Genomic DNA, 27,118 nt, shown 5'->3' with positions numbered 1-27,118 from the left:
TGTGTAAGTCTTCATTTGAGTAGTTCCAAAAATGTGCTTTTAGAAGTGCAATTGGAAAACCCCAGGCTAAGTGAGCTCCAGGGCCAGTGTTTTAGGGAAGGAGACCAGATAATAGCTCCCATGTGCATAGTACTTTACAGATTACAAAGTGTTTTCACAGTCATTATTTCATTTGATTCTCACAACACCCCACCAAAGTAGTTAAGGGATGTGCCATCCCATTTTACAGATGAGTAAACTGATGGCAGGCTAAATTAAGGGATTAAACCAAGGTCGCTCAGCTAGAGAGTGGAAGAGCTAAGTTTCAAATATGGATCTTGTGCTAAATCCAATGCTCTGTTTACAGTTCCATGAGTCTCTACTCTGACCATCTATGCTGGATTCTTCTCTCCGACTGTTATAGCTCTCTGTCTCTGGGATGAAAGAAATAACTTTGGCTTTCTACTATACTCTAGCATTCTGCTTCCCCTCAAGAGGAACGCCTGACATGCTGGTAGAAAGGGGGAATTAGAAAACCAGGGTCTCCTAATGCAAGTGCATCGCAAATGATAATTTCATGACTTAAAGCAGAATTAATCGTTTCTTAATCTTTAAATCGACTTTGATAGTTTGTCTTTCAAGTCACCCTCCCGTGCTTCCCAGAATCCTCTCTGAGGAGATGTGATTGTAATGATCAGAGCATTATGTCCTGTGGTTGTAGGTGGCTTTCTGTGGTAAAGACTCTGTTTAGAAAATGGGGAATTCTTAATCAGCTTTCATCCTGTTGCTGGTGCTGAGCAAGTGTGATTATCCTGGAAACTCTGAAGAGTCTATGAGCTTGGCAATTTTAGACAATGAGGTGGACCTTGGGCCAAACGGTGGGTGATGAAGTCTTCAAATTGGTTATTTTTTATTTTTTTCATTAAAGAAAGTTTTTTTATCAGAGAAGTTTTAGGTTTACAGAAAAATCAGGCATAAAATGCAGAGTTCCCATATATCATCCTATTATTAACATCTTGCATAAGTGTGGTGCATTTGTTACAATTCATGGAAGAACATTTTTATAATTATACAGTTAATGGTGTCCATTATTTATAATATGGTTCACTGTGTTGTGCTGTCTTATTATTTTTTTAAGTTGTTCATCTAGTTACATACATGCAGCTTAAAATTTCTCGTTTTACCCACATTCAAATATATACTTCAGTACTTTAAATTACATTTACAATGTTGTACTACCATCACCACCATCCATTACCAAAACTTTTCCATCAACCAAAATAGAAATTCTGTATAATTTAAGCATTAACTCCCCTTTCCCTACCCCCACCCTAGTCACCCTTTCCCTACCCCGACCTGGTCACCTTTATCCTGTATTCTAGTTTCTCTTGAGACATATGGTATCGCTTTAAGACAGATAATTCAGAAATCACTGCTACTGCTATCCTTTTTCTTTTTCCCTTTTATCTTTTATCTTTTCCTCTCAATACACTCTTGATTTCTCCTCCAAGATATGGACTTTAAGAAGTTTACATTTTCTTTGACAAAGTTGGGAAGAACACTGTTCTGTAGACTCTGATGATCTGGCAAACCTCGTGTGGGAGAACCCAACAATAAACAATTCAAACCATGTCTCTGCAACCAAATTCTTGAGCAAATCACTCACGCCTCAGTAGAGAGATGGAAGGACATCATTAGGGCAGGTTGGGCCTCAAGAAAGCCAGTAAACTTAAAGAAGTTATTTTTTTACCTTATATTTCAGTATAGCTTTTGCAGATTTTTTCCTTTATGATGAATTAAAAAATATAAAACTTCAGCTCCCTTGCATTTATCCAATAAGCACGGCCTTTCATAAGGATTTATTTGACTCCATGTGTCAGGAGATGTCTTGGAGCATTTGAGACAGGAAGACAAACAATCCCATGTGGAACTATCAAGGATAAAAGATAGCTGGAACGACGTTCCCTACCCTGGCTGCCTTCCCCGGTCTGGCCTCCTGTGAAGGCACATGCTCATTCTCTGGTCCTTCAGTCTCTCCGGTGATGAGTTATTTCAGGCTGCATTGTCATCATCTTTAAACCCTGCCTTTCTCCTTCACCCTGTGTTTTTCTGGGTGTCGCTTTGATTGCCTGGTTCCTGTTTATCTATTTATGCTATTCTTGTTTTTCATCTTCATTTGCCTTTGCTCCTTGGCTTTCACCTCTGGATTTGCTTTAGACCTACCTTTGCTGATTGGAACTCAGTTGGATCTGCTTTGAGCATCTGTCTTTTGGAATCTCATCACATCATTGACACTTGACACCCTCTGTCACATGACTGATTTGATCCATTCCTGCTCCTGATAATTTGGATCCTCTGTGTCCCAGTGTTTTAGTTATGTCCCTCTGTGCCTAGCACCATGCTCTGGAAGGAATTAAAAAAAATGTTAGGATAGGAATCTAGATTTTTCAACCTACTTGGAATACTCCTCATGTATGTCTTAAACTTCTGGTGACATTTTTTTTTTAATTAATTAATTATTTTATTTTTCTTTTTTTAATTTTTATTAATTTAAAAAATACATATTACAAGAAAGAAACACAAACATTCCTAACATATGCTCATTCCGTTCTACATATATAATCAGTAATTCACAATATCACCACATAGTTGCTTATTCATCATCATGATCATTTGTTAGAACATTTGCATCAATTCAGAAAAAGAAATAAAAAGACAACAGAAAAATAAAATGAAAACAGAAAAAAAATTATACATACCATACCCCTTACCCTTCCCTTTCATTGATCACTAGCATTTCAAACTAAATTTATTTTAACATTTGTTCCCCCTATTATTTATTTTTATTCCATATGTTCTACTCTTCTGTTGATAAAGTAGATAAAAGGAGCAACAGACACAAGGTTTTCACAGAATCTCATTGTGAAAGCTATATCATTGTTCAATCATCATCAAGAAACATGGCTACTGGAACACAGCTCTACATTTTCAGGCAGTTCCCTCCAGCCTCTCCATTACATCTTGGATAGCAAGGTGATATATACTTAATGCATAAGAGTAACCTCCAGGATAACCTCTCGACTCTGTTTGGAATCTCTCAGCCATTGACACTTTGTCTCATTTCACTCTTCACCCTTTTGGTTGAGAAGGTTTTCTCAATCGCTTGATGCTGGGTCTCAGCTCATTCTAGAATTTCTGTCCCACATTGCCAGGAAGGTCCACACCCCTGGAGTCATGTCCCACGTAGACAGGGGGAGGGTGTTGAGTTTGCTTGTTGTGTTGGCTGGAGAGAGAGACCACATCTGAGCAACAAAAGAGGTTCTCTTGGGGTGACTCTTAGGCCTAATTTTAAGTAGGTTTGACCTATTCTTTGTGGGGTTAAGTTTCATATGAACCAACTCCAAGACTGAAGCTCAGCCTATAGCTTTGGTTGTCCATACTGATTGTGAGAATATGAAGGATTCAACTTGGGGAGGTTGAATTTCCCCCCATTCTCACCATTCCCTGAAGGGGACTTTGCAAATACTTTTCCACTCACTGATCAGATCACTCTGGGATTCACTGGGGCATCACTCTGGGCAAACCAACAAAATCTCATGTCCTACCCAAGGTTCCATGTACTTATGTTGTTCAACCAACTATCTACATAAGTGATATTAGGAGATGCACTAGTCAAAATATAAATTTTGTACCAAATAAACATTTTTTGCTTTAGTGGTGACTTTTTTTTACTAGCCAGACATTTGTAATAATTTCCTCCTTAAAATTATTGTCCAGGTGGCTCAGGATCACCCAGAATATTCTGTATCATTGCTTATGTTCTGTATTATGATAAGTTCTTGGAAGGTCATCCTTCATATATTCAGTCCCTGGGAAAGTGTTTTGCATAGAATAGATGATCAGTAAATATCTTCTAAGTATTAATTTTGTGTGGAATATAAGATTATGTGCACAGAAAAACTGAGAATAAGACTACAGCATTTAATTTAGTTCTAAATGGAACTATATATATATGTATTTTAAGCCCTAAGCAGTGTTGTCCAATAAAACTTTGTGTAATGATAGAAATGTTCTATATCTATATTGCCCAGTACAGTTGCCCTTAGCCACATTTGGCTAGTGAACACTTGAAATATGGTTAGTGTGATTGGGGAACTGGGTTTTAAATTTGATTTAATTATAATTAGTTTAAATTTAAAAAGCCACAAGTGGGTAGTAGCTACTGTATTGAACAATGTATGCTATAGGTATGTGGAGAAAGGAAAGATAAATATAGAGTATGAGGTAGGGAAGCCCTCAATGTGGAAGAAGAACTTTGATCTTGAAAATGGGAGGCAGAGAGAAGGAGTGAGATATTTTAAGTAAGGAATATAGCAGAAACTCAGGTGATCAAAGATTTGCTTGGGATCAGTTTAAAGACCTGAAAGTAGAGCAGAGTTTGAAAACTAGAGATAATAGTAATAATAATAATAGCAGCCACAATCATAAACCACATAATAATTGAATCTTTAAAATAATAGCATGACTTGGAATATAAGAAATTTGCCCAAGAGTCCAAGTTATTATGTGGCAGAGCTGAGATTCAAACAAACTTCTGTATGGCTCAAAATCCCAAGCTTTTAACCACCATAATATACTATTTCCTGCTCTGTCATGTTAAGAAAGGCTTACAAGTATAAAATAGACTGAGTGCCCTTTAAATGGTCAATGGATAAACAAATCATGGGATGCACACAACCACTGGAATACTAGATAGCAATAAAAAGGAACAGAATTACAGACACATGTAACAACACAGATGAATCTCAAATGCATTGTGCTAAGTGAAAGAAGCCAGACTCAAAAGACTACATACTGAATGATACCATTTATGTGACATTCTGGAAAAGACAAAATTAGAGGGATAGAAAACAAATTAGCGATTGACAGGAGCTGGGGTGAAGGACAGGCATTAACTACAAAGAAGCGCAAGAGAATCTGGGGGTGATTTGGAGTTTGGAGCTATGTGCCCTAGAAAAACATGTTCTAAAACGTAATCAATTCCTATGGGTTGCCCATTGTAAATAGGACCTTTCAATGACGTTACTTCAGTTAAGATATGGCTCAATTGAATCAGGGTGGGTTTTGATTCTATTTCAGAAGACTTTATAGGAAAGGAAAGGCTACACAGAAAGAAAAAGCTACACAGAGGGATGAACCAGAAACTGGAAGTCAGTGGAACTAGAAGAGAAAGGAGATGCTGCTTTGTGTCTTGCCATGTGACAGAAAACCCAAGAACCAAGGATTGTTGTCAGCCAGCCCCAGTATGCCACAGTCTTCTGGGAAAAAGCATTGCCTTGATGATGCCTGGATTTTGGATTTCTCCTAGCCTCAGAACCAAGAGCCAGTAAATTCCCATTGTTTAAGCCAACCCATTGCATATTTGCTTTAGGAGCCAAGAAGCTAAAACAGTGATGGAAATATTCTATATCTGGATTTTGGTGATGGTTACATGACTATGCATTTGTCAAAATTCACAGAACAATGCACTAAAAGGGTGAATTTTACTGTATGTAAATCATACTTTAGTAAACTCTACTGACAAAGAAAGACTTGTAAGTAGATCCAAGTTTATTTTCACAAAGGCAGGTGGGAATATGGTTAGTTATTCTAACGCAGGCTATTTTGAAAAATAAATAATTCTAAATTTTCTGTGTCCAAATATATCCTTATATTTATGCTCTCTCTATATACATTTAACAGAAATATGGTGTAGGAATTTAAGACTCTTAAAAGAGATGTGTGTGTTTGTATGTGTGTGTGTATCTAAAGCAGTTATTTGTATTTGACATGAGTTGACATAGTAAATGTTTATTCAACGTGGTGTTTATTTGCCATTGGCATGGGAAAGAGGGTGGAGGTGGAAGAGGAAGAGATATTTTAATTAAACCTGAATGGTAAGATGTCATATGACTGATCCCATTTTCTTTTTAGTTGTTTAAATGAAAAAATAACTACCATATGAGGTCAGGGCTGCTTTGAAAGCTTGCTTTAAAATTTCCCAATACATAATGAAATTCCTCTTTTTATAATAAGCCACTTGTATGAGACAATAGTACGGTGGATGTCTTTTTAACATATTCTGATTTCCTCCTTTTGTTTCTAAGAAAATTGCCATGTAGAATGAATTATCTAATAGTCTTTTCTATTTCCCTAATTTTATTGTGTTCTCATAAAGCCATGGATTCATACAATTTTTATGCAAATAAGAAATTATCTGGCCCAGTCCTTTGTCTGAGAGCAGATTAGAGATTATCCCTGTTTTATAATTGAAGACTGAGCTCTCCAGAATGGCTAAATAACTTGCCTGTGGGTATATTTCTAATATTAATGGTTTTATGCTTAAAGAATGATTAATCTTAATACTAGAACTGTAAACAATACTAATTAATGATTAATTAATACTAATTCATTTGGTTCTCAGCTTTAAACATTTTTTTAGGTTCAAGCTTTATTAACATCATATATAATAATTCTTCAATAATCTTTGTTAATCACAGGTAGTCTCACAAAGGAAACTAAATTATGGAATATGTTATTTTTTAAATGTATTGCAAATACTAATTTGGAATTTTGAGGTAGTGAATGTGAAAGCACTTTGAAATCAATAAAGCACTGAACAAATGTTTTGTTCTTTTTTTCTTCCTTGACTTCATTTTTCAGCCTTTTTTTGCCATTTTCCCCAGGATCCTGAGTAGGATAAATAATACATTTGAAGAGAAAACTGATATATTTGTTAGGTAGGAAATAATTCTGTCTTGATACAAAGAAATATATAATTGAACATGCACATCAACATAAAAAAAATTTTTGAAGATTGATCTAATTGTAATATGTTAAATAAAATTGCTTTTTTGAACAAATACAAAACCAGAATTTGGTGTCATCATGATGAGTCACTCTGTTTAGTAATCTCATAGCACTAATTAAATACATACATATACATATACATGTATATGTGTATATATGTATCTTTACGTCTTAATAGTAAGTACCATTTCCATATTTACTCTCTTTCTTTTTCTTTCTTTTTTTTTTTTTTTTGGCATGGGCAGCCAGCGAGACTCCAACCAGGGTCTCTGGCATGGCAGGCAAGAACTCTGCCTGCTGAGCCACGGTGGCCCACCCTCCTTATTTTTCTTCATGTAATTTCACTTTAAATATAAGTAGAGATGGGTATTAGACATTAGATATAAATGGGAACTGATAGTAGATAGAAAGTGGATTAGAGAATTTGCTAACATTTAATCATGTGATGGTAATGCTAATATCTCCATAAATATATTTCTTTTGACACTTAATGAAAACTTAAAACCAAAAAACAAAATGGTAAATTTGTCAACTTTTTTTTTTTTATCTTCTGATATATTTAAAGCATTTTGGACATCTTCCTTTGCTTTTTATTCATCTCTAAATATTTCTCTTCATGAAATACAGAAAAACTTTACAAAAAGGCAGAATTTTGTAACAGAATGGTTGGAGGTTTCAAGATTAATATTTGTTAATAATAAAGAACAACTTTAAACATTTGTTGAAAAGTTGGGTTACAGTTTCTTGAAGATCACTTTCATTTCTGTGAATTGCTGATCACCATAATGATGAGTGATCTCATTTAGCTATTGAAAACTGATGGCTCAGAAGACTGGATCTGGTCCCTTTGTCTCCTTTCATTCTTTTGTGGCAGGGGCTCAAATAAAAGAAAATGGCTGCTTCCCCTGGACCTGCAGGCTACAAGACAAGAACACTTAGGATCCCTGGTTGTCTCGCAGAGACTCTCAGTTGACTGGGTCTGAAGCTCTGGGAAGAGGGATGGTGGACAGAGAGCATGAGGTAGAGGGGAAAGAAATTAAAGTAAAAAAGGAGGCAGGGCTTTGTACACTAAAAATGCAGGGCTGCTAATCTAGAGAGATGGATATGGAATGGGGGATTTTGTGATATTTGGCAAAAATGTGGTAGACTTGGATGTAAAATAGTGCCAGGGCTTCTCAATTTGTTTTTAGATGTGTTTCTAGGTTATGCCAAGTTTTGTGCTGGAGATACTTACCCCGAGTCTGAACTGGGGAGGGGAAAACAAAGGCAACAATTTTGAATATGGTTGTTTTGATGGAGATATATTGATCTTTACCCATAAAAAGGCATATGGTCATTTGGTATTTTTCCCCCAATACCATTCAACCCATTGCTGTTCCTCAAGCCTATTCCTTGGGAAGGCAACTGAAGTTCAGGGATGTCTGCTGTACATATTTCTGAGTAATAAACAGCAATTTTTATATTTCGACGTATTTGCATCCAAAGTCTCTGCTAAGGAGCCAAGTCTAAAATCTTGCTGGGAACTAGGGTCACAAGAAGTAAGTGGTTAGAGACTATGAGAAAAGCCTTGTTCTGGGCAAGACTGAGCAGCTGGCAGGACAGAAAGGAGAAGAGGGCAAAGACCGTAAAGGACGTGGTCAGGGAAGAAGGCAGAAGGCCATGAGACTGACAGCAATTTCAGATCTGTAGAGGCTGAAGTGGCCTTGGAATACAGACTCAGGGGTAGTAGAAAGCTCCGCAACCTCCAGGGTTCTATCCTACCTCAGGCCTAGGCTCATGAGGGATCCTGATCCTGGCTGGTGCCCATCTCCCTTCTTTCTTGGTTTGACTGTTTTCCTCCCCTGGCCTCCCTAAATCCGTGCCTCCCACATGCCCAGCTCAGCATGCTTGGATGACTGATCTCAGGGCTAGTGGATGCATTTTGGTGGTGCTCAGAGAAGAGTTGTTGCTCAAAATTCGGCTTGTCTAAGTGATTCATGGGCCCTAAAAAGATTCCTGAGGTGTTATTATTGTTTTTTAATACATTTCAGGACTTTATTTTTCAAATAAAATGTTACGTAAAGCCCCAATATATTATTGCAGCCTCTACCAACCTGTAATTATAAAATATTGCCACACTTCCTTTTTATACCCAACTATTAATGCTAGGGCCTCCAGTAGCTAAATTGTTGGGAATTGGCTCATCTCAAATTTCTCAAGTTATTCAGTTGAGCCCACTTGGATAAGTTATTTAACCTCCTCATGCCTCAATTTTCTCCTCTTTAAAATGGGCATAGTACCTACCTGGTAGAGCTGTGGTGAGGATTAAATGAGTAAATAATCATGAGACACTGAGTGCTTGGCACATATTAAGTGCTATGTAAGTGTTGGTTATTATTTTTTTCATCTTCAGCCTCACACATGCTTAAGAGTAAGCACCACCTCCTCCCCCATTCCCTTTTATCCCTAGCTCAGACTCCTCAAACCACCACATGGCTTGCTCTGGAGAACATGCCAGGCAGAGCTGTCTTCTCCCAGTGACAACCATTGCACACTTTGACCTTTAAAGAAGAAAACTGAGCTGCTTTTCCCCAAATGTGGACACAGGCCCTTAACTAAATCACTCTGCAGACTCTATCCCTTTGTCTGAGATTACATAAGATTTAAGGACAATAAAGAGAGAATGCAATACAGAGTGTGACTCACAATTACAGCACAAGTTTAGATCCAGCCCAGACCCTCTCTAAGCCAGCTACTTTCCTCTTTCAACCTGTCCACATGGCAGAGATAGTTCATCCTCTACCACCAAAACCACACAGGCCTCCAGGCTGGGAGTCTGGGCCAAACCCTGGTTCCAGATTCACCTTCTAAGGCCTTCATCCTATAGAGTTCCTTCTATGAAACTCTTCCAGGATTATTCACAGTGAGAATAGCTGTTCCCTTTTTGGGAAACCATTCTCTCGCTCCACAGGACTGAAGTCAGGTCCTATGTGGCACCAACAAGAAAATCATCAAGTAGGCCATTGGTGGAATAGTTTCCTAATCCTAGGCTTATACATGGTCATTAGAAAATAAAGTGCAGCTTTGTGTTGAGGTAGGCTGGGAAACCCAAAGTCCCATCTCTTTGGGGCTCCCCAACTTACCTCAGCAAAACTTTATGCCATTCTCCTAAGCTTAGGATAAGGATCACTTCCTTAAAGCATTGTTTCTCCTAAGAGTAGATTACTGATAAGGTCATCCTTGAATCATTTTTACTTTAGAGTAACCACTGACACTTACAATGAAACAAAAAATGATTAAAAAAAAAAATCAGATACCAGAAAAAAAAAATTTCTCCATTTACTTAATAGTCTAAGAAAGAAAAGGAAGAAATCAACAATTTTAAAGCTTTCAATATGCCAGGTGCTTTCAAATACATACCTTATGTAATATCTGCTACAACTCTGTTATTGTGGATGAAAATGGGTCTCTAAGAGGTGAAGATTTTTGGCCCAGGTCATAAAGCTATAACTGATGTATCTGTGTGATGCTAATGACTATGTTCTTTCCATCCCCTCCCTGCCATCTGTTAGCCTTCAGGAAATGGATTTTTACTTCTTTAATTTCTGCTATAATGCATTATTCTGATCCATTATTGTTGTGATCAGAGAAGAGAATGGAGTAAAGCCAGTGAACCTTGAAAAGCACTTCATAGAAAATTGGGAACAGTTAATTGGCAAGTTGAAGTTGATAAGGTTGGCTACTCTTCAACAGTAGAAGGAAGCCCTGGTTTTGCTTCTTGGACAGGGACATGGGAAAAGGAGACACTTTTACATTTTCGCCAATTCCCTTGATGTTGTGTATCTCAATGGGCTACTAGATAACACCCTCTCTTTTTTTGTTGTGACTATGAAAAGTAAAATGCATTAAGTACTGAGTCTAAGGCTAGGAAATGGCCACAGCTACACCACCTCATCCTTCTTCAAAATCACTTAGGTATCTCAACACATTAGAAGGTCAAATGTGGTAACACCACTACCTTTACTACAAAAGCTAGATGGCCTTTACTAACAAAAGGTAAAACATAACATAGATGAATTTACACCTGTAAATTTACACCTCATCCTGTGAGCTGGGCAGGATTTAGATTTTTACACCAATGGTTGGTAGCTTAAGATATTAAACACAGTAGCTCAAATGATTTATGTTTTTTCATGAGCAATTACTGGTACCTTTTGCTTCTCCAAAGATGCTGGAAAAAAACACATCCCATTTAATTGCAAGGAAAAGCATCTTAAAATAACATGAAATCTTGAAATGTTGAAGAACAAATAGTCCCATGCCTATGTAGTGCAAAATCTTTATTTTATTCAGAACATGGCTGACATGTTTATAAGCTAGGTCTCCTTTCAGACCAGTGAATCCCACAGATGTCTCATCTGGGAGGACTTATGAGCTGTGTAACTTACTTTATTGTTATTGTTAATAATAAAACAAATGGTTCAATTTAGAAATAGTTTCTTACCCTTTTCATTGCTTTTTGCACATTTCCTTTGTAGCTTTAAAAGGATCCTTTGTATTTTAATAGTTTATTCATTCCTTCCAATAAAAAGAGCTGAAAATCAAACTACAATAGGCATTGGGAGTACACGATGTCCTTGGAAGCCACATTGGTACTACCAGAATTGAAAGGACCAGAGAGGCACAAAGGACAGTAACCACTTCTGTGAATGTATGGAGAGCATTTAGGTAATGTTTGCATACTTCTGCTGCAATGCAAGTTTTCATGCATAGCTTAAGAAATTGGATACATCACATATGTACAAATTATTCTAAATTGAATACCTGGGAACTCAAAGGAGAGCTCTTTAAGTTCCTACAAGCTAACCATGAAAACATAAAACTCCACATCTCCAGGAATGGGCCACACACTGTTTGATATATCTTTTAATATTTGGGCATATGTTTCATTGCAAGCTGGAGTTCCCAGAAAATGGAAATAGAGGAAGAGCTTCTTTCAGCTATTTTATTAAGTATCAAAGTGTTCATATCCATACCTTTTTAAAAGCTTCATTCGAGTAGTTAGAACAAGTAATTTAGACCACTAGTGGTAAATAGATTATAAGATTCATGAGATATAGGATCATGTTTGATTGTTTTGTTTTTTGAAACTCTGTATTACCAATGCAGCCAAGTGCCTGTATCCAGTAGGTGCTAAATGAATATTTGATAATTGAATGAAATAATGTTATCCATTTCTCGGTAGAAAATTTGAAGCACATAAGGTTAAGAGTCTTCAAAGTTATATACAGCAGGTAGGTAAAAGATGAGGAACAAGATCTTTTTGTTATTTAATTAATCTTTGTTTTCCATCAAACTCTGTTCCCTTCAAAAGAAAATACTTAACTTATAACTGATTGTTAATAATTGAATTAACTTTTCCTAATATGTTTATCAAACAAGGATCTGATTTGTTCTGACTTCTTTAGCTAAAGCTCTTTACCGATCTAATTGTGTGATTTGTTGGGGCAACTCAGATGCATATAAATTTTTCTAGAATCTTTCATATTGGATATAGAGACTATCCACAACATTTATTAACAGTGTGAATTTTATTCATTTAAATTAATCAACAGGAAAACCTGATTTAGTAAACTACAATTGCATTTATTGTAACAAGTGTGATCTACTTTACAAGCTTGGGGTACAAATAAGGTCATGTCATAGTCATCAGTGCTGTTTACCAAATATTTCCAGCTTTCTGCTTTCTGGCAACATGGGAAAATTGCACTTCCTGGCTGGCTTTCTTTTGGTAGGATGGAACTATGTGACTAGTTCTGGCCAAAGTGCTGTGGATAAAGAGTGTATGTCATTTCCAGGCCAAATCATTTAATATCCAGTCTGAGACCCTACAGAGCTCTGATTCTCTTTGGTATGGATTGATAAGATACTTGAGATGGTGACTTCTCTGTCAGGCTGAGTCCTGAATGACTGAAAGGAGCAGAGTCCACTGCTGACCCTCAGTTGCATACAGCATAGATGAGTAATGAATCTTTGTCATTTTATGCCACGAAGATATGGAGTTACTGTAGCATCTTCTAGTCGGTATTAACTTACATAAGTCATATTTCTCATTATTCCAGCAGGACTCCCCAAAGATTATCATCTTCTCCCTCCTATCAATTTGCCCAAAAGAGATATTCAAAGTTTTATTTAATCTAAAATGCACAGAAAAAGACTGAAAAATTCATTACTGTCTTTTTTTCCATTTCTGCCACATGGTATGAGTGGTTTCTCACAGACAAGTGGTTTTTTTTTGTCCACTAGGAATGATAAAACCCTTGCTGGCCCAAATCTCTGCAAAGGTCTAACACCTGCCAAGCTAACAGCCACTTACATTCACACTTACATCCTTAGACATTGCCAGAAGTATAGCAGTGGGAAAATGTAACTTGACCTTAGCATTCACCATACTGAAGTCATACCTCTTTCTTAAGTATTGGAACATGGCAGGTCCCCTCTGTGTACTGAATGCCCTATTCTGCTGGTAGGTCATGGCTAGTCAGGATTTATCAGAGCACTTCTAATCACCTTATCTGTCAAAAGAAAAGAAATCAATGACTTGATACTTGCTCAGAGAGACAGGCAGACATATACACAATTAATTTTAATATGTCAGCATGCCATATTAATGTAATAGATGCAGATGCTCTTGTGAAAGGTGAATGGAGGGAGTTTTCGTAGAGCTGATATTGATTTGGACCTAAAGAGACATCTGTAATAGCAGAAACTGGATAAAAGCCCCAGAGGAACAGTACCATTCACATAGGCGTGAAGGTATTAAGGAAATAGTAGATCCAGAGTGGTTGGAGCAGGTGGGGGTGTGATGAGACATAAATCTGGAAGTGAGTGTTGGAATGCATGGGAAATAAGAAATAACTGTAAGATATTATTTTGGAAAATCAGGTGATAAAAGAGGGTGATATAAGATTGTAACTTTGACTGGAGAATGTCAATCATCATCCCAAACACAGCACATTTGTATAGGGGTTGCCAATTTCAAACCACTTATCTGTGATACATGACTCCTAGAATTGAAAAGTTCTCTCTAATCTGAGTTGAAGAGAGGGAGCATTTGAACTTCCAAAATACTGACAAAAAATATTAATTCTAATGATTCCCAAAGAGATCTCCATAATCTCCAAGCTCTTCTTTTCCATCCACAAATCTAAACATGATGGTAGCTGTGGAGTTGGAATTGTAAGAGAAAACTAAAGAAGGCTAACCTTCCTCTAGTCTCCCTTCTAAATAAAATGCTGTTTCTTGTTTCTGCTGCCCATTTCAGATGCCACAAGAAGAAGCTCTGCTGTGTACTTTATGGAAACCTCAGAAGCGGGTGCTTTAGATTTGCTCACCATTTGCTATCCTTACCACAGGGTCTCACGGGGAGTTTTTCTGAGAAGTATGTGGGTAGCCTGTGCATTCTAGAAATTCTATAAATCGAAGGGTGAGGAATGTCTTGACATAAATTCAAGGAAATGAAGCATGGGAAGGTAGATGATAGCCAGGCTTTTTACACCGAATTGCGGCCATTTACTTGCTTTTGCTTTGGATGTCATATTAACTTCAATACCAAAGCTGGTTGCTTGGAAGGCTGTTCTGTCCTTCATAAGAATGGGTTAGTTGTACAAGGTTTCCTCTGTGGGCAAGATTCTGAGTAATGTGAGTAGTCTTATTGATTACAAGTCTTTCTCTTTCCCCAAATTGTCTGATTTTCTACTTTAAGCCTCTCACCATTTCTAGAAACAAACTAAAAACTCAGCTGCTTTTGATATCTAAACCATGTTTCCCTAAGCTTACCAGCTTGTAGATAATGCATAATAAGCATTAATATTTCTACTCACTAGTATAATTCTGGGCCCCAATCCTCACTCTTTTTTAATGCAATTTTGTTGAAATATATTGCAAAACATATAATCTGTGCAAAGTATATATACAATCAGTGGTTCACAGTATCATCATATGCTTGTACATTCATCCCCACAGTCAATTTTAGAACATTTTCATTACTCTGAAAATAAAAAAAAGAAAAGAATACCCAAAACATCCCATACACCTTATCCCCCATTCTCTCTCTCTCTCTCTCTCTCTATCACCTATTTTCTATATTTGTCTTTATTTTATTACTCATCTGCCCACACACTGGATAAAGAGAGTATCAGTCACAAGGTTTTCACAATCACACAGTCAAACCATAAAAGCTGTATAATTATACAATCATCATCAAGAATCAAGGCTGCCAGATTACAGTTCAACAGTTCAAGGTATTTCCTTCTAGCTATTCTAATACCCTAGAAACTAAAAAAGAATATATTTATATATATATTGCATAAGAATAACCTCCAGAATGACCCTTTGACTCTATTTGACATCTCAGCTATTGAAACTTTATTTTGTTTCATCTCTCTTCCCCCTTTTGGTCAAGAATTCTTTTTCAATCCCATGATGCCAGGGCCAGGCTTCTCCCCAGGAGTCATGTCCCATGTTACCAGGGAGGTTTCCACCTCTAGGAGTCATATCCAACATAGGTGGAGTGGTGGTGAGTTTACCTGAAGAGTTATCTTACAGAGATAGGCCACATCTGAGCAACATAACGGGTTCTCTGTGGGTGACTCTTAGGCATAATTATAAAAAAGGCTTAGCTTCTCCTTTGCAGGAATAAGTGTCATAAGGGCAAGCCCCAAGATCAAGGACTTGGCCTTTTAAATTGGTAGTTCCCATTGTTTGCAAGAATAGCTGGAATTTCCCAAGTGGGAAAGTTTAATATTTCCACTTTTTCCCCTATCCCTCAAGGGAACTTTGCAAATACGTTTTATTTTTTGCCGGGATTTCTCTAAAATGTTTCAGGGCATCATACTAACCTGTACATACCAGCAAAATCTCACTCCCTATTCAATGTTCCATGTAATTATGGTGTTCCAGTAAACTGACTGTACAAGTTAAAATAGTGTGCTTCAGAAAATATAAATTTTGCACCAAATAAACATCTCTTCCTTTGGTCTTACATAGACGTCGAAGTTCTAATACACAGTCAAAATCATCCTTTTCCCTTTAGTTCTGATTTACCTTCATCCAAACTAGATCAGCTTCATTTATGTCTCCAATTGAAGTCTGATCTCTTTTCAGCTTTTTAAATAGTTGCCGTATGGGGTAATGCTGCAGAACTCTAGCTCTAAATCTCAGGTGTCACACAGATACCTGAAGTTCCAGGGGACAACTGGATTATACAGAAAGAGCTCAGCATCTCAAAATTTAGAAATAACTATTACAACTCCAGAATAGATGTGACCACTATAAAAGCTTTACAATCTAATAACCTTTACAATAAGCCTTCCCTTGATAATCGATGCTCTCGAACTGAATTCTCAGAGTTTGCACATTATAATTAACCCATATTAGTGAGGCATTATAATATTTCTCTTTTTTGTTTCTGGCTTATTTCACTCAACATACTGTCCTCAAGGTCTGTCCACCTAGTTGCATGCCTCACAACTTCATTCCTTCTTGCAGCAGCTCAATATTCCATTGTATATATACACTACATTTACCCCTTCCCTTCATTAGTTGATATACCCTTAGGCCACCTCCATCCATTGCAAGTCATGAATACTGCCACCATCAACACCAGTGTGTAAATTCACTTGTGTCCCTGCTTTTAGTTCTTCCAAGTATATACCTAATAATGGGGTTTCAGGATCTTATGACAAACAATACTAAGCATCCTGTGGAACTACCACTCTGCCCTCCAGAAGGAATGCACTATTCTACTTCCCTACCAACAGTGAATAGGTACATCTCTCTCTCCACATTTTCTCTAGCACTTGTATCTCTCTGTTCATTTTCTAAACAGTTTTATTTACACACCATACAATTCATAGTAAGTAATCAGTCGGTGGTTCCCAGTATAATCTAAAAGTTATGCATTCACCACCACAATGCATATGAGCACATTTCCAATTCTTCCTCAAAGAAAGAAGAGGAAAAAATGAAGAATAAAAAAATAAAAATGAGAAACACCAAGAATTCTATATCTTTCTCTTGCATCCTTCTCTAATTGACATTTAGCTTTGGTATATTGCCTTTGCTACATTTGATGGAAGCATATTACAATGCTATGGACAACTATAGACACTAGTTTTCATTGATTGTATTTTTTCCATATATCATCTCATTTTCAACTCCCTCATGTAAACATATACTTATATTTGTACATTTAATCACCATCATTATCCACTCTAGGTTTCACTAAACCATACAGACTCAGTCTTTATCTTCTTTCTTTCCTTCTGGTGTCATACATGCCTCTTAGCCTTCCTCTTTCAACTACACTTACACTCCACTTTGTTCATGTACTTTCAATACATTACATCAGATAGTAATGTGCTATCCATTTCTGGATCTTTACAATCAATCCTGTTAAACATTCTTCATCAAATGTCCAATCTCTACCCTCTTTCTGGCTCCTAAAAACTTGTGTTCTCAACTTTAACTCTCAAAGTTTGCTCATTAATGTTGATTCATACAGTATTTGTCCTTTTGTTTCTGGATAATTTCACTCAACATAATGGCCTCAAGGTTCATCCACATTTTTGCGTGCATCTTCACTTTATTCTGTACCTTTACTGATTGTCTTCACTTCTACACTCTTCTCCAAATCTCTCTCCTGTCTTTTCCTATTTACCTATAGTGTTCTCCATAGTATTCTTGTAGAGCAGGTCTTTTGTTCACAAAACTCTCTCAGTGTCTGTTTGTTTGAAAATATTTAAAAATTCTCCTCATTTTTGAAGGACAGTTTTGCTGGATATAGAATTCTTGGTTGGCAGTTTTTCTCCTTCAGTATCTTAAATATATCATACTGCTGCTTGACTTCCACTGATAAATCCATAATCTCATCAAGCTTCCCTTGTATGTGTTGCATAGCTTTTCCCCTGCTGCATTTGGAATTCTCTTTGTCTTTGACGTTTGACAATCTGATTAGTGAGTGCCTTAGAGCAGATCTATTCTGTTTGGAGTATGCTGCACTTTTTGGATCTGTAATTTTATGTCTTTTATAAGAGATAGGAAATTTTCAGTTATTATTTCTTCCATTATTCTTTCTTCTCCTTTTCCCTTCTCTTCTCCCTCTGGGATACTCGTAACATGTCTATTTGTGAACTTCATGTCGTCATTCAATTCCCTGAGACCCTGCTCATATTTTTCCATTATTTTCCCTATCTGTTCTTTTGTGTGTAGGATTTATATGTCCTGTCCTATAGCTCACTAACACTTTTTAAAGTGTTAAAAAGATTAAAGGAACATCTTTAATTAATTGTTTCAGCTCCTGTATTGCATTTGAAGTGTTAGTTTGTTCCTTTGACTGGGCCATATCTTTATTTTTCCTAGTATGACTCATAATTTTTTGCTGGTGTCTGGGAATCTGATTTCCTTGATTTGTTTATTCTAAGGGTCACTTTCACTCTTTTACCTAGGGTTTTTTTGTTGGTTGGTTTTGTTCCCTATCTGTGTTTTGGTATTCAGTTCAACTTATTCTGTATCTCTAGTATAGCTTCTGTTTAACTGATCAGAACTTTTCAGTTCTTGTTTTTCTGGTTCTTACCCTGACTATGTGGAGCCTTTTTGTTTGAGGAGGGTTTTCTCAGATATGATTGACCCCAATCAGATTTTTCCAGACCAAAGTCAGGCTTTAGTCTCAGGAGCAGGGTGTAATCAGTATCAAATTTTCCTGAGGATGAGACCCAGCAAGTTGTCAGACTTTCCTGGGAAGCCTCTAGACTCTGTGCTTTTCCTATCCTGCCCAGTAGTACTTGTAAGCACACAGCTCCACACTAGCATAAAGTGATTTGTTGCCTTTAATTCTCAGCACACCCTGTCCCTGCCAGGTGCATAGTTGAGACAGAGGCTGAGGTAGAAGGTAGGCTAGGTCACTCCTGTTTTCCAACTTCTAGGGTCTGAATTCTCTGAATGAGTCCTGCCACTTGAGCTGGGCCCCACCTCTCCCTTTTCTTGGAGAAGATAAATCCTTTAGAGAATTATCTCCTTCACTTTATAATTACTTTTTCTCTCAGATCTATCTTAACTCTACCCTTGCCTGGGTCAGTGCTGACAATAGAAAATGAAATAGCTGAGTCTTTCTTTAATGAGTTGCTTAGAAGGGATTAAAAAAAAAAGGGAATCCCTTTGCAGAGCCAGTCTCCAGTCCCACTGGTTTGCCAGTGAAGAACTGTAATTGGTACCCAGCTCTATGTGCCCCTTTTCTTGAGCACAGCCCTATTCCAGTATTCTGAGCTCAGCTGACTCCAAAAGCCTCCCTTATTTTTTTCAGTCAGCCCTGCCTCTTCTCTGCCAGGAGAGGCCTCAGGGTTCCTTTCCTGTTTACTCCTGGTTTATCTGTGCTCAGAGTTTGTATTCAGCAGTCCAAATTTGTTCATTAAAACCACAACTGGAGCTTAGTTGAGCTACCTTCCCTTGCTCCTAGTATAGACTGCTTCTTTTTCACACAGGGAGGTATCTCCAACACAGCCTGCTGTGCCAGTAGGGGAGGGGTGCCAGCCTCCACCATTTGGGGGCTTTACTTAAGTTCTGTACTGTGATCTTGGCCCTTTTACCTGTTCCAGACTGGTGTATGTTGTGTGTTTGATCAAGAATGTCCCCTGAACATTTGTTCCAGACAGTTCCTGGCTATTTACTAGCTGCTCTAGAGGGCTAGCTAAATTCTACATCTCACTATGCCATCATCTTGCCCTTCCTCCTAGTCCTACTCTTAAGCAGTCTTTCCTTATATTCCCTACTTTAGCTCCCCTTTCTAAGGTCCAAATCCCAGGAAGTCAGTTAGCAGCATTACCTCTGTATTAGTTAGGGTTCTCTAGAGAAACAGAATCAACAGGAAATATCTGTAAATATAAAATTTATAAAAGTGTCTCACATAGTTGTGGGAACATAGAGTCCAAAATCTGTAGGGCAGGCTGTGAAGCTAATGACTCTGATGGAGGGTTTGGACAAACTCCACAGGAGAGGCTTGCCAGCTGAAGCAGGAAGAAAGCCTTTCTCTTCTGAATCCTCCTTAAAAGGCTTCCAGTGATTAGATTATGCACCACTCATTGCAGAAGGCAAGCCCCTTGGCTGATTATAAATGGAATCAGCTGTGGCTGTGGCTGATGTGATCATGATTTAATTCTATCAGCTGTAGATGCAGCTGACATGCTTATGATTTAATTCTATGAAATATCCTCATAGGAACAGACAGGCCAGCACTCGTCCAACCAGACATACAGGTACCAGCCACCTGGCCAAGTTGACACATGAACCTGACCATTACAGCCTCCTTTCAGTTATGGCTCCTTGGGCCCACTTCAAGAATGCTGATGTCTGTTTCTAAAAAGCTAGTATCAATTATCTTCAAGCTTCTTCAAGGTACCCACATGGTACTGGGATCCCTGAATTTCTCACTGTGGGGGAGAAGCCATACTAGGTTCTGAATAGATAAGGAGAATACTCCTTACTCTTTGCAGTTATACTTCCCTTAAGCACCATTCCTTGTGGTCATCATGGGAAGGACCACATCAGCTTCCCTGTAGACATTGTTTCTTCGGGACTGGTAACAGGACCTACAGGTGCAATAGGCAACACATTGTTCTTCCTATTACAGTCACTTCCTGGATGTGTATGCAAAACCATCTTATTACTCTTTTTCAAGAAACCTCCCCCAAAGGAAACAAATAAAAACAAGGAAAAAATCCAACAACAAAAGCATAAAAGCCTAAGTTCTTATCCACCTGTTCATCAGGCTTATGTGAATCCAAATTTAGATTCAAGCTGGATCTCTGCATATCTAAGAGAAGTTACTTCATGCAAGTCTTTTTTTAACCAAACTGAAGAGGATGTGCTGAAAATCCCTCCACCCGAATCCCACACATCATTGTTGCTAGATGAATGGCTTATCAGGGCTGACTGTTACCACATCATTTGCAGAATGTCATCCAAGGTATTAATTTTGTAAATGTCACAAGTTTTATGAGAAAACCTTTGTGCATCTGCTTGGTCTCCAGGGATTTTATATCATTTGTTGGGATAAAGTTGTAGCAGTCCATGCTCATTTTTCTTTGTTGGGAGACACAGAAGACGTAGTACTTAACTTCCTATGTGATGCAAAACATTGAGCCTTGAATCCCTTTGGGAAGAAGTTAAATTCAAGTAAAATTCATTAAAATCAGTGTAAATCATTTTTCTTTTCTTGGTCAAGGGTATATATAAATTCAGAATTTGTAAAGAATCAAGATAAAGATGTTTTTCTTCATAAGCCTTATGGATTATATTTAATTGAATGAGCATTCAATTGTATATAAAGGAAGTAGATATGCCCATGAAATGGTACCCAGAATTCTGTAATTCTGTTTTGTTTTGTTTTTAAGCCATTTTTACTTTGAGATAGGTGATCTGCAGGAACTCTTTCAACTATTTCTGTTCTGTACTCTTTTCCAGTATTTTGGGGTTGAAACATGACCCAAAACACTGGCGTTCTCATATAGCAACATAAATGAACCAATTCTGGAAAGAAAGAAGAGAAAGGGTCACATACTCACATGAAATTCAAAACTGCTTAAGGTCGTTAAGAAACTAATACATCCAAGCCATGCCTAGAATGCCATACATAGGTAGATGATATAAAGGTGCTGTGCTGATTTGAAAGGATTTATGTACCCTAAAAAAGCTATGTTTCATCCTAATCAATCTTGTGGGAGGAACAGTTTCTTCTAATCCCTATTCAGCACTACAGGTTGGAAACTTTATTAGGTTATCTCCTTGGAGATGTGACTCAATCAATTATGAGTATTCACTTGATTAGATGGAGATGTGTCTCCATCCATTCTACATGAGTCTTGATTAGTTTACTGGAATTCTGTAAAAGAGGAGACATTTTGGAGAGAGTTCCTTTTGGAGAACAACAGGATAGCAACAGAGCAGAGTGACTAGAATGATGAGAACCACAGAGTCTACCAGCCAGTGATCTTTGGAGATGAAGAAGGAGAATGTCCCCAGGGAGCACCAAGAAGCAAGAGACCTGGAAGGAAGCCAGTAGACATTACCATGTTAGCCATATGCCTTTCCAGCTGAGAGAGAAACTCTGAACACTTCATCGGCTCTGAACTTTTCTTGAGTGATGGTAACCTCTTGTTGGTGCCTTAATTTGGACATTTTTATAGACTTGCTTTAATGGGGACATTTTCTCAGCCTTCGAACTGTAAACTAGCAAGTTATTAAATTCCCCTCTTAAAAATTTTTTTTTGCATGGGCAGGCTCCAGGAATCAAACCTGGGTCTCCAGCACAGCAGGCGGGAACCCTGCAACTGAGCCACTGTTGCCCACCCTAAATTCCCGTTTTTAAAAGCCATTCATATCTGGTATATCACATTCTGGCAGCTAGCAAACTAGAACAGATGCTTTCATAGGTAATAGTTTCCAGGATAATACTTGTATAACATGGGCATGTATAATGTTTGATATCTGGAGGTGCACTATAAAAATCCCTTTTTATTCTAGTTTATATGATTTTTTTTTTCTTTTTCTGCATGGGCAGGCACCGAGAATCAAACCCGGGTCTCTGGCATGGCAGGCGAGAACTCTGCCTTCTGAGCCACTTTGGCCCGCCCTATATGATGTTTTGTTGTGTTGACCTAAAGTTCCTAACTCGTTTGATCAGAAACCAAAGGAAGGGATCTTGGGCCTGCAGATACCAGATTTCCCCAGGGGTCTGTAACCATTATGTACATATGTCCTTGCCACTAATCCATGTAGCACTATTGTGAGGGATTTCTGAGCAACAAAATAATACTTCTTAGAAGAATTTTCTAAAGGTTTTGAGTCTGTTACTGAAATAATTGGATGAACTACAAAATACCCCGGCTTCATATTGTGGTTCATTAATATGAAATTCCATGATGTGGAATATCTCAGCGATTCACTCTTCTCCCTTCCAGTATTTGATGACAGGCTCTCTGCAGCAGAAAGCCCAAGCTTCTAAATTATAACACCAAATGAAATCTAAACATTAAAATGACCACATTCAAAGTGTATTTAAAGACCCAGAATTGCCCTTTGCTGAAAGTTTTTATTTTAAAGCATCTAACATTTCCAATTAGAAATAATTCACTTGGCCTTTTGTAGACTTGTATTTCAATTTTATACTGAAACTAAAATGTTCGTTAATGTCATTATTTCAAAGCCCTCTACATGTAACAATACTTTGAATGATAGACATGGCTTCGCTTTAAATGATCTGAACTTAACTTTGCTGTGCAGTTGTGATGGGAACTGTAGTAAAATACATTCCCTTTCTGCCCTCATCTTTGTTGTAATATAGGATCAGACTGTAGTACCCTCAGGAAATAGTTATATACTTGCTCCAGGCATGGGGAATAAACACACAAACAGTTGGGCATTGCATTCAAAAACTGAGTTATTGAAGCAATAGGAAGCCATGAGTTGGCTTCATGAGCCTTCTGGGATTCTCTATTCTTTTTCTCAACTGCTCTGTGTTTTCTAGATGCATTTTCTCTCCCTTCCATTGGAAGAGCAGGCTCACCTAGGGGTTACTTATGTTCATCTCCACATCCTCGACAATGGTATGGTCAGGATAATGCCTCTAGAACTTGCCCACTTGCTTCCTAGAAATGGGGAATCTCCCAAATACCACTGAATGACTGCTTTTGAGATTTGATGGGATTTAGAGTAAGGGAGTTGGTATAGTCAGCCTAAACATATGTAGGACTTACGGGAACAGAACGCTCATCTGAGCCTCTAAGGAAGTTGGATTCTAGGAGGAATTAGACAATGTTTCATTTATAGTTATTTTCTAATTTGGTGCTGGTGTGCTTTTAAGAAATCTAGCCTTTACTTTTAGGGGAAATACAGCCTAAAACAATGGAAAAAATGTCAAAGACTTTGAAAAATGTTGAATTAAATTTGATTTTCCTGAATTCAAACTATATGTTTATGCTTGGAGAGTTGGGTGTTAAGAGATTAAAGGGCTAAATACATATTAACATATTAAAAGATTAAAAAGGCTTAAATACATATTAATGTATTTTAAAATACATAATGATAACAAAAAGGTCTTTAAATAGCATTTTTATTTGTCCGAGGTGACCCATAGAAAAAAAACCCAAGTTTTTCCTCTCTACTTGATTTAAAGTAGGTCTCTGAATTTCCAAAAGGCAGAGACTGCATTTTATTTATCTTGGAGTTCCCAACAGAGTTGAGTACAATAATTTAAAGATAGTAGCTTTAAGTATTTGTTGAAATGAAACTAAGTTCCTGGGTAATAAATAATACTTTTATGATTGGAAAGGAGGCTTGTAAGTCAGATCACTTGAGATTTTATTCTGGGTAGAGATGATTCTAGGCCTTGTGTTCTGTGTCAAGGACGATGACCCTGGTGGACTAGGAATGGAGAAACACTCCATTCTTCTTTGATATGTAAATTCATTACCTTGCTAGGCCTTATTCATAAGTAGTAAACATGAACTTCAGTGTGACATTTGACATCTATAAGCTTGCTCCATATCTTTTATGTCTACAGTGACCTTCCCAAGGCACGTACGTGTCTGCTCCTGGCACTCCCCTGTTCAAATTCTTCAGTAGCTACTAGTGATTTCAGGATGAAGAGCATACCCACTTGTGCAACTTACAATGAGTCACACCAACACTCACCAACTCCCCAGGCCGCCGCATTGTCCTTGCATCATTCCAGAGGACCCATTGTCTTCCAGTGGTCATTCTCCATTCTGCTTCTAGCCCCTTGCACAGGAGGGGAAAGGTGTTGGGTAAAATTACATGCTGATTTCTCATTTCTCTGCCTGGAGTGTATTTTGAAGGGAAAAGACAATCCTTCCTGTCTGCTTCTTTTCTCTCTTCTCTCACAGCAGGTTTTGGCACTAACAGAGAGTGTCGACAAACAATCTCCTCGTAAGAGTTGTGATGTACTTTTGGTCCCCCAAAAAGGCTTAGATAGAGAAAATTGTGGGATATCTTGAGAGTTATATGAGTCTGTTTGGTTGATTTTTTTTTAAAAAAATTGACTTTCTCAATCAATGGCCCTCATTCTTTCTTAAACTGGGCAAGAGAAGCATCTGTCTTTAGAATGTGGTAGATTGCCATATTTTTTCTCCTCTAATAGTTGCCCCTCATAAAATATAAATGATGTATTTAAGAAAAAGCATATACTCCCCCTGAAACGTAATAGCCTGTTGACCTTAATGTTGCACTTCCAATACCTAAAATAGCTAAATTAAATCAATAAATTTAGAAAATCCTTTTCATTCAAATGGGGGTAATGGGGCCTTTTGAAAGCTTCCTCTTAGGAGGAAGGAATCAAAATAGATGATATGTCTTGTTTAGGATACTTCTCTTTAGTTGTAATGCCAAGGAGGAGTGAGTTAAGGTTTCCTTTTTCTAAGAAATGACGACCCTCCTAAGTGAACAGCGATCCCTTTGCCCTCTTCCCCTTTGCTCCAAAGCTGGTATGCCTGAGATCTGAAAGTTCACTAACACCTCATTGTGAGAGGGAAGGACAGAACAGAGCCCCAGGAGCAGGCGAGGACAGGAGGTCAGTACACTGACCTGGATTCAGAGGCTTTGGTGTGTGAAACAACTTCACCCAGCTCCTCCAGTTTTGTTGACCTGTGTTGCACGGTTTGGGGCTATGCGCCCTCTGCTGGGCAGAGCAACACCTGCAGCTGCCCCAGAGCATCAAGCCTAATGAATTCCAAGCTTTTCCTAACACTGGGGCAAGTATTCTTCTCTGGGGTGGTGAAATACTTAATGATGCTCTGTCATTGTAAGATGATGGCCTTGAAAACAGCCTTAAAGTGTCTATGGCAATTTTAAGTAATTGTCTGAGCAAGCAAACCAGAACTCATATTTTCTTCCCCCAGTCAATTTCATAGTGACACATTTCCTCTGAGTATGGAATATGACTTTAATCTTGTTCTCAAAGCATTCAACTCAATGGCACAAGAAACCAAGTATTAAGTCTTCATGTTCAGAGTAAATGGAGACACAAAAGAATCACCTCGTAACTCACATTTTCCATTTAACATATACATATGTACGTATGTGTATTATTATATTGTATATGTTTGTATATTTATAAATTCCACATTCTTTTGGGAGTAGATTTAGCTAATTGAATGCTGCTTTTCCTTATATTTAAATATGCTCTTCCAGCATTAATATTCTAGTATCAGGGCTAAAAATTGATTTTAATTTCAGACATTCATTTATTCTTTATTCAACGCATATTAATGGGCACCCGCTATTTAGAAGGCATTGTATAGGATTGAGTGGAGCACCAGGAAATGGAGAGAAAACCAGACACCTTCAAGAGACTGATCTAGAGGATCACTTAGAGATCCCACATAAAATGGTGGTTCTAAAGGAAGAGACGAACTGTTGGGGAAACCTAGAGGTGGAGAAACAACACTGGTAGAAGTGAGGCTGCTTCACGGGATGGGCGAGAGGAACATATTGAAAGATGTTTTAGTTTGCCAGTTAGACAAGATAGAACATGGCCGACGGTAGATGGTGGATAGAAGAAATGATATTGTGTGTGTCTCAAGAAAGGCAGGGTCTTTTGAGAGGTTATAGTCCAGAAAGTGGAAATTAGTAAGAAGTGAGGCTAAAAGAATAGTTTGAGTCAGATTATGAAAGGCCTTCTATAGCATGCTAATCAGGTTGGATTTTACCCGTATGGAAATGGGAAGTTATCAAAAGACTGTAACAAGGAGAGCATGATGGCAATTGCTTTTCATTTAGAAATATCTCTCTAGAAGCTGGAGGATGGATGCATAGAGGGTGGGGGAATGCCACAATTAGAGATAGAAAGCTTTTTAGGAAGCTGTTGGAATAGGCAAGACAAATGATGTGGAAGAGGTAAAGAAGGGCAGTACAGTGGGGATCTTGGAAGGAGGATTAACTAGCAGTCTGTTTAAGTGGTGGGAACTGATTGGACATGCAAGATGAGGAAGAAGGAAGAATCAAGGGGGACTTACCAGGTGGGGTGGTAAGGATACCAGGATGAAGAGGAAAAAGTTGAGTTCACCCTCAATGAGCTTGGCTTTGGAAATGTTGAATTTGAGGTGACTGTGTAAGGACACCCATTATGTAGATGGAAATATGAGCTCGAAGAGAGGGAATGGCTAAAGGGGGAGTTTAGGATTCACCAGCTTTGAGCCTGAGGAATAGAGAGCATCCAGCAAGAGTCTCTCCGTGGTGAGAG

General features: G+C 37.9%; 1 protein-coding gene and 1 long non-coding RNA gene across 3 annotated transcripts in view; one reads left to right on the top strand and one right to left on the bottom strand.

Moving 5' to 3' along the window:
* The window catches only part of SUGCT (succinyl-CoA:glutarate-CoA transferase), an 878,065-nt gene that overhangs the window by 593,943 nt on the left and 257,004 nt on the right, over nucleotides 1-27,118 (top strand). The window lies entirely within an intron of this gene.
* LOC143649329 (uncharacterized) lies at nucleotides 12,456-16,492 on the bottom strand. Its single transcript, XR_013158951.1, has 3 exons — nucleotides 16,420-16,492; nucleotides 13,272-13,382; nucleotides 12,456-12,635 (listed from the first exon to the last, which is right to left on the bottom strand). It is a non-coding gene; the product is annotated as an uncharacterized LOC143649329 (long non-coding RNA).

This window comes from Tamandua tetradactyla, chromosome 1 (assembly GCF_023851605.1).
Source record: "Tamandua tetradactyla isolate mTamTet1 chromosome 1, mTamTet1.pri, whole genome shotgun sequence".
NCBI classification, from domain to species: domain Eukaryota; kingdom Metazoa; phylum Chordata; class Mammalia; order Pilosa; family Myrmecophagidae; genus Tamandua; species Tamandua tetradactyla.
The sequence above is the reverse complement of the archived record's forward strand: the minus strand, read 5'-3'. Positions and strand labels throughout refer to the sequence as shown.